The sequence below is a fragment of the Apium graveolens genome, chromosome 5, assembly GCF_009905375.1.
Source record: "Apium graveolens cultivar Ventura chromosome 5, ASM990537v1, whole genome shotgun sequence".
NCBI classification, from domain to species: Eukaryota; Viridiplantae; Streptophyta; class Magnoliopsida; order Apiales; family Apiaceae; genus Apium; species Apium graveolens.
This window is the reverse complement of record NC_133651.1, coordinates 209,614,319-209,623,773: the sequence shown is the minus strand read 5'-3', so window position 1 is coordinate 209,623,773 and position 9,455 is coordinate 209,614,319.

Below are 9,455 nucleotides of genomic sequence, written 5' to 3'. Positions count from 1 at the left end.
TACTTAAATGTTTTTGACATCATCAAATCTATTAACTTATACATTTTGCATAATTTACAAGTTGGGGGAGATTATTAGATATATTTGAGATGTCATGTCTAATATGATTTATGTTTAGTTTTCAGAACTTAACAACTGAACATATCAGGACTTACTGAAATCAGGACTTACTGAAGTCAGAACTTAATATCATAACTTAAGGTCATATCAGAACTTAAGTGCGGGAAGACTTTCAGTTAAGGAATGAAGCTGATTTACAGGAGAAGATCGAGACTAAAACAATAGAAGATATGCATGGAAAGAGTTAGAGGACTAGAAGACTTGTAGAAGATATCTGATTGATATATTTTAGGAGACAGAATTGTATTTCATATCAATTAGAATATATCTTGTAACTGTGTACTATATAAACACAGACTTAGGGTTTACACTAAATGTGTTATCATTATCGAGTAGATTATACATTGTAACCTAGCAGCTCTTAGTGATATTTGTTCATCACTGAGAGAGAACAATAGTTCATATTGTAACAGAGTTTATTAAATATACTTGATCTTTGTTACATACTTGTGTTAGATCGATTTGATTGTATAAACACAGTATTCAACCCCCTTCTACAGTGTTGTGTGACCTAACAGGGGGTACTAGTGCTTCGTGGTACGAATGCCCGGGATATTAAAACTGTGATATTAAAACTGTGATAAAAAAAGGATTTAGGATTTTAAGGCATTTAGGGGGGTACCACATTGGAGATGCTTACGCGTAGCCCAAAAATTGGCATACCTAGGAAGAACATGTAGTAGAATATTACACCTATCTAATGTTTTGTCCAGTCTAACTATTTTGAAAGGCGAATATCTATAGAGGGATGGATAGTTGGACCTTAGGGTATGAGCATGGATTTCTACGTGTGCATGCCTGATTTCCTAGTTTTTAATGTAATATGGATTCTTGTATGTGTATGTCTGATTATCTAGCTGGTGCTATTACGTGGTTTGAGAACTAGCAAGTAGCACGTCTTCTATGATTTATAACATGACAGTATTTGCTAAGTTGAAATATATGAATGAACAGTGATAGGCGTATCTTTGGATACAATGGCTGATGCGCTTAAAATGTGTATACATGTGGATGTGTGGCATGAATTTAATGTTTATGTGTACTTATGTGAACATGTAGTATGGGCTTATCATAGAACATTCTATACTCTGAGCTAGCTAACAGGTTATGGAGGCATTTGCAATATCCATAGAAAGCAGGTTTCTTAACAGGTTTAAGGTTTAGACCGGAGAAGGATGTCATATGAGGAAGCGAATCTGTTGGCTCGAGGGGTATATCAACTCTTCGATACCCCACCACGGAAGGGCTAATATGATGGAAAATGGGCTTTAATCAACGGAACACCCTGGAAGAGGCTTAATTGCACAAATTTCCATGGAATAAACCCTGGTCTGCATTGAAATGAGATAAGCCATACTCTCATGCTTTTACATGTTCATTATCATGCATGCTTTATATGTATATATGGAAATTAATTATACCCCATATCTCTTATTTTTTTCCTATATGTGGACATGTTTCTCTAAATATGCATATCGTATGTTCTCGAGGAATAAAACTTATATGGGTTTACATGTGTGGGGGTATTGCATTTTATATAGTTCCTTACATTATGCATGGGGTTTCAAAATATTTTTAAAATTGTTGGTCAAAGATTTCAAGCAGATACCTAGGCACGCTATATGTCCCATAATGTTACCACTTGGAAGGATATAGCAACAGTTGATGGGTTTTTCCATGGCCTTCTCTTGATCTCTCCTTCGATAAACTTAAATAGCCCCATGGAATATGGGCAGGTCAAAAAAGTCCCATATCACATGGGCAGGATTTGAAAGTCCCATATTACATGGGCAGGATTTAAGTCCCATAAATGCTGGGCATCAATAAAAAACTAAACAATATATTAAGAGGCCAGGTGAAGAAACCATGGAAGCTTCTGAAAATTGTGGCTTTGTCTTGAAAAGTGCGTTCGCCAAGGTTCAGCCTGATTGCTGAAGCAGCAACGAATATGGATATTTATATTTATACAAATTCATCCACACGTTCATCTTCTTACTTGCATATTCATACTTGCATTCTACATGTATGGGTTTCATGCATTATATATAAGAGCTTTTTAGCCCGTGCTACTAATCACTCATTTTAAATTATCTTGGCAGCCCAAGATTATGGATATATGAAGCCTATTTGAAACAACGAGAGTTTTTGGGATTCATTCATAAAGGATTATAAACTAAAGATCAACTTTACAAGGAAAAAAGATATCTTGGAAGGTTAATGCATGGCTTTTGGGAAAATGGCATGAAGCCATATGATACAACTAAAAAGGACAAGAAGCCCTAGATCGGAACTGACATGGGGAATACGTGATTTTGAAGTGTATTAAATAATTTCATTTAAGGATTCAGATTGAGGTACATATATTGAAGCATTGTGTTTCCTGTTTCTTATGCCGAGTTAGCTCATGTAAGCTTGGAATCCAAATGTGGAAGCTATGTATTTCTTTGAGAGGGGTAAAGAAGGATTAAACTCTATTCTATATAGGTTCCCCTTATATTCAATTGTTGTGAGGAACCGGGAGGTAGTTGTTGTGCCTAAAATCAGCCTTGGGCCGGATTTATGGGATATTGAGGGATTAGATGAATTGGCATAATGGATTGGGCTTTCTGGATGGCAAAGTAGGGGTATTGGACCCGAATAGACTAGTTTGTTGAGGGTATATAGGTGTTGGTTAAGGCCTATTGAGAGGGGTATTAATAAGGGGCAATAAGGAGGGCCATTTAGTGATTGGAAAATACCCCAGGATCCCCATATTACGCTAAGACACCGGGGTATTCAGGAAATAGTACTTAGCTAGGCTATTATGATAAAGGTGAGAGGCATGTATAAGTAGAGTTTTAGTTGGAAACAGACTATATAACGGGTCAGGAAGAAGAATACGATTCCTAGTAATCTACAACTACTTATAAACGGATTTACTTGATATATGTATGGAATATACATATATTTGATGGATAAACACAATAAATACATGGATAAATAAGGATTAGTGGTGTATTAGAAGTAGGACTCTTTGGATTAAGCCTAAACTTAGTTGGATAAGGCTTGGAAGCTATTATGGGCTTAGTAAAAATATGGCCAACCCTATTTGGAGGAGTCCTAAAGCTATAGAGCTACATATGGACTTGATTCCTATAAATATAGGATATGTAGGCCATTTGCAAAGGTTGGACACTCGTTTTCTCTACCAAAATACACGGTGGAGCTCTCACGAGACCAATTCTGGGCACCCCCCCACGGCTGAGTAGGAAATACTCTGCCACCACGCTTGAAATCCTTGTAAATTCAGTCCAAACGCAGCCACAAACACCTCTCGGTTCTGGCAGATCAGGCATATTCAGCGTTTTACAACACGCCCGATTTCCGGCCTAAATCTCCGAGATTCTTCCGTTCTTCCAGCAACAACCTCCCCGAATGTTGTACCAAATTCCTCTCACAATAATACCTATTGACCTCTGGTTGGCCGTCTGATTCATTTGACTATCACGCGTCCTTATCTAGCTTACTCAATTCAGGTACTCGTATAGTTCATTGCTCAGCCTTGGACTGAGCATGTCACGGCTGCCTATAAGGTGGTTCGATACTTAAAAGGGTCTCCGGGGACAAGGCCTCTTTATGTATGCTAATATTGTCCCCACCTTATATGCCTTTTATGATTCAGATTGAGGAGGGTGCAAAAGTACTCGTCGGATTTTGACTGGCTATTGTGTTGTGTTTGGCTCTGCAGCCATTTCATATAAATGCAAGAAATAACACATTATATCTCACTCTTCCACTAAGGCTGAATATCGTTGTATGACTGATACATGTTGTGGGCTCACCTGGTTGCTTAGTTTTCTCAAAACATTTGGCTATCATCATCTTACTCCAGTTCCTTTCTCCTGTGACAGTAAATCGGCTTTATACATTGCATCTAACCCGGTGTTTCACGAACGGACTAAACACAACGAGATAGATTGCCATCTTCTTCATAAAAATCTTCAACGCGGGGTTATTACTACTCAGTATGTTTCTTCTTCTGATCATCTAGCTCGATTATTATCCAAGTTAAGTGTTTGTAACTTGTTTCAACCCCCTAACTTGAGGGGATGTTACACATACAACTACTAACAGCAAGCAACTAGCAAGTAACTAAGATCAAGCACCTGAAAGACTGATCAAGGACAAGAGACACGAGTCATACAGCTCATCTCTCCTCTACTCCTCTGTCATTTACTATAACAGAATTCTCTTCTAGAAAGGTTCCAGAAGCTAGTCTAATCTCTGTACATAAAAATAATGTATCTTTTATTCTCTGATCTTGAATAAACAATTTTACTTTCATGTTTGAGATAAATACGTAAATAGTAATTATTAAAAGAAGATTCTCATGTCACGGGACTTTCATGTAAGCCAAATTTACCTATAAAATCCGGTGTTTTTATGCTCCATGACCCATCTATCTTTAGTATGAATTGAGCAAAATGGTAAAAATAAACTTGGGTCGTCAAAAGATAGCTATTAGAAGAATGACTAATAAGAGCAACCTTGTCTTGACCTTCTCTGAAAGGCGTGGAGGCTTGTTCAACAAAGCCACTGAATCTGCACCATTTGTGGTGTGAATCAAATTAGTACATTTTTAATTCTGATAATGATTTGTTTGTTTTTTTCTAATAAAAGCAGTTAAAACGATTAACATGCAAATCCAACATAAAATAACAAAATACAATATAATAATAAATATTGTATTCTAATTTGCAACATAATAATCTCATTCCAGTTTCCCTTTTAATTTGAATAAAATTTCGATAAAATTTTACAACTCTTAGAACTGTTAATATAATAGTGGAGTAATAGGAATTGAAACACCCTCTTATTGTTTTTTGGGTTAAGGGGCAAAAAACACCCTGTATTAAAAGGGTGAGAGCAAATAAGTCTCTCTACTTTATTAAAAGTAGTGGTTTTAAAGCAACTTTACAGATTGTTCTACGAAATTAGAATTCATGCCAAATTAAGGCCAACTTGCACTAGATTTTAAAAAGTTATCAACTTGCACTACTTAAAAAATTATTACAAGAACATTTTAAAATATTAATATTAAAAATTAATTAAAATAATTAATAGGAAAATCCCGGATAAATTATAAATATTTCGACAATCAAAGGATTCTGGTGGAAACACCGCAAATAAATTTGGATTACATTCAAAAACTATGGTAGGGATCATCACTGCCATATATACATGTAAATATAATTGCAGACAGGTGAAAACTACCAAAGTAACTTGAGGATCACAATCGAAATGAGAATATCCCTAAAAAAATTGGGACAATTCCATTTATCCTCCTCCATGCCAAGAAAAGTAAAACTAGAGAAAATTATACAACACAACAATATATTAAACATAATTACAGCCACAGGCGGCAATGAAACTGCATTAGGATATATACAAGAAACTGTGTCAAGTATTTCAAAATATGATGTTGATATGGAGTGCCTTGAGCAGTGAGGTGGCCATCTGCTTCACCAAAACTTGTCCACCAGAACTTTGTCCATCTCGACGCTCCTCAATTAGATTATGAAGCTTTTGAAAGTCATTCTCCACAATCAATTGCTTTGGATGTGGATGGTGCTCATATACAGCCTAAAATAATACACAATTAGTCATCAGTCATCACTATGACAAGATGTGAAGCACTACAAATTTCATAACAATTAGAAATACAATCAGTTAGAAAAGAACAACCCTGTAGTGCCCCGAGATGGAACTCAATTTTTTAACCTTACACTTACTTTAATTTCTGCAACCAATATGTATACATGAGATTACAACAAATCCTTTAGAGCAAGTCCAATGCAATGCCATAAGTGGTGCATTTTCTATAATTTAAAATCAAATTTCAAAAATTTCAACTCCAAAAAAGTACTATACTTGGATGCAAATATACATCCTTGGTTTTAAATTTGAAACCAAGGATGCATTTATGCATTTAGCCACATCATCAAACTACTACAAATGAGATGAATGTTGTTGTGTTTTAAATGAAACTTAGGAGAAATTGACAAAATTTAGATAAATTGGGAAATATTTGATTTCAAAACGCATCTAGTATTGGAGTTGAAGTTTTATTCTAGCAGACACTTTTTTGTGTCAAGTTATAGTTATTTTGAATTTTGTATTGGACTTACTCTAGTAAGTACATTTTCTGAACATTTGAGGCTTAATATCTAATTAAGCTCTTATCCCGATTTAAACTTCTTTAAGAAGAAGCGACACAGGAGTATTAGGACATACGTAATAATTTTCAAGAACGGCTCCAAAATATTTAGAAAATGATGTTCTGGACATAACTTAAAGAATTGGGTTAATTGCACTTTGCACCCTACTACTATGTTTCAAAAACAAATTTGTACCAGAATTTTAAGAAATTCAGTTTACACCCTCATACTTCAACTTTGAGATTCATTATGCACCCCTTTTCAGAATTTTGTTGAATTGAGTAGGGGTAAAATCGGAAATTCAACAATATACTTAATCAAAATAAAATTTAGCTTGTTCAAATATTATTAAAAATTGTATATTATTTTATAGCAACTATAAAATAATAAATTTTTAATTTTCAAATAACACTATTAATTTTACATTCGATTATCATTCTTTTAATATCAATTTCAAAAATTTTAATACTCTACTTAATTAAATTTAGTTATATAATCAAAATTAATTGTTAAAATATTTTTTTGTAGAATTACAAAATACTAGAATTAATAATATAAAATGAAATCAAAACTCAAATTACTATTCTCATTTTAAAAATTAAAAACTTACAATTTTGTATCAAAATTCAATTTTTAACATTATTTTAAAAGATATGAAATTAATTTACTTAATATTTTCGCTAGATTTTCAATTTCCCCTATTCAATTCAACAAAATTCTGGAAAGGGGTGCATAATGAATCTCAAAGTTGAAGTATAGGGTTACAAACTGAATTTTTCAAAGTTGTGATACAAATTTGTTTTTGAAACATAATAATAGTGTGTAAAGTGCAATTTACTCTAAAGAATTTGACCAGCTTTGGAACAGCATACTTTCTCAACAGAGCTTGCTCTACTTTATTCTTGTCATTATCATGTGCCAGACAAATAGCAATAGAATCTAATGTTGTAACGGACCAAATGTTATCATCAAGTAGTCTGAGGTACACATCTAATCTTCCATGAGCACTCAACAGCTCCCTTGAGTTACGTGATGCATGTGCCATATCACAAAGCAGAGGCAATGTATATCGTTTCAAAGGAGATCCTGATATGACAAAATGCATCAAGTGTGGAATAATCCCATTTTCTGCTGCTTGTTCTTGCCGCCTCTTATTTATCTTGCAGAGATTAAATAGCGCGTTGAGGACCTTCAACAAATTAATCAAGTCAAAAAGAATCCCATCGTGATCTACTTTAAACCTTTGATGTGGCCTAAGCTTACAATGCTCAACACCACTAAACTCAAAGTCTTGGTAATGCATTCACTATATGTCAGGAAGGCAGCAGTAGTATAGTAATTGTACTATGCCAAGTTAAGAGTCTTAATAGTATTATACAGATATGGTGGTATCAGGTCATTAAGGGTAGTATGGTAATTGCTGAGTTGTTTACATTTGCAGACCAGTATAAATCGAGTTGTAAGATTACTTTTCAGATGATGTTGAATATATGAAAATGGCTTTTGCCATCAATCTCTTTCTCTCTCTATAAATAATTCTTCTCTCTTCTCTCTAGGGTTTCTTTCTCTAGAAATCTATCTTGTTCTTCAACTTTCTCTTCTCATCTAAACCCTCATCTGTCTAACTCTGTTTCTCATCTCATCTCTTCTTTATTCTCATTTAATTCTCTGCTGTCTAGCTTGTTACTTACTTATCTAAACAAAAATACCAAAAACAGTAGTATTCTAGGTCAGAACCACACCAGTTCCTGACACTATATTATGTAGATCTAATTTTATATTCAGAAATCATGTGTGGACTAACAAGATGAACATTATAATGATTTTGTAGAATGGAGAGAGTGTTGAGACACAGCCCCCATATTGAGTTGTGGAGTTGACAATTAAAAAACATTTTTGATTCTTCCAAGTCATAGAGAACTTTGCATTGCATATTTTCCTATTAGAGACATCAGTTTTAGAAGTCCAATAACTTGGCACAAAACCACGCAAATAGACGAGACGACTTTCAAGGCATTGAAATTTGAAAATATCATAGCACTAGAAGTTAATATAGTAATAATTCCTTTAGAGGGGAGAGGAAGGCAAGGAGATGGGTGTGTATATACATGTACACACACGTGAATAAATAAATATATGGGTAGAGACATAGAAAGATTGTAAGAGATAAAAGAGCAGTATCTCTGGAATACAGATTCCTGCCTCTTGCCTATTTAAAATTGTATAGTTAATTATTTCAGTTGTACTTGCTTTTCCATTTTGTTAATTCTGGTCAAATAGATCTATGGTGTTGGTAAATTACTGCTTTGCACAATCAAAATCATAAGTTCACTTGTGAGTGCTCTGTTATCTGGATAGCTTCAAACTGTACCTCCCTGATTACATAACACAGTTTCAAAAGATACATCCTACTCCATGTCATCATTCATCAATACTTTAATATTGATCTCAGCATGATGTGAGGTGGAAGGAAGAACCTTTTCGATGAACCTTTATTCGTCTATCTACATTACAAAACCGAGGATTTCTGACTGATGGTCTCTCTGAGTACTTCCTATCTTACCCCCAACCTTTTCTACTCCAGTCTCTAATCTTAAAGATTTCCAAGTCACCCTGTGTTAGTACTGCTGGTACAAAAAAAGGTTTACACTATCTAAATAGCAAGAAATTTATTGAACCGACATCAGCAAAAATCCGCATTCTAATATTTCTTTTTTTCCCATCCCTAGCATTGCATCCTAGTGATCGAGGTTTGAGCCACAGTGGAGGCAAGTGTACGTGAATATTTGAATTCCTAAAATTGAGCACAAGGAGAAATTGAAAGATAGAACTTAACCTTTTTAAAACACTGGCGCAGAAAATCTGTTATACCAGGAGAAAGATTATCTGGTATGGATGGCTGCTCATCCTGAAAGGGAAAAAAAATGAGTAATTTTTCCATCCAGAGACCCGATATATGAATTGATAAAGAGATAAATGTCAAAGAAGTCCCATAAATTAATCAGTTCTTGATTACTTAAAGATAGTTCTAAAAAGGTAGCATTACATGTTTTTCCTACATAAAAAAAATAGTTGACTAGCTTCCTTCATTGCTTCTTCAGGCTCTTATTTTTATGGTCACCTGACCTCCAGTATAAG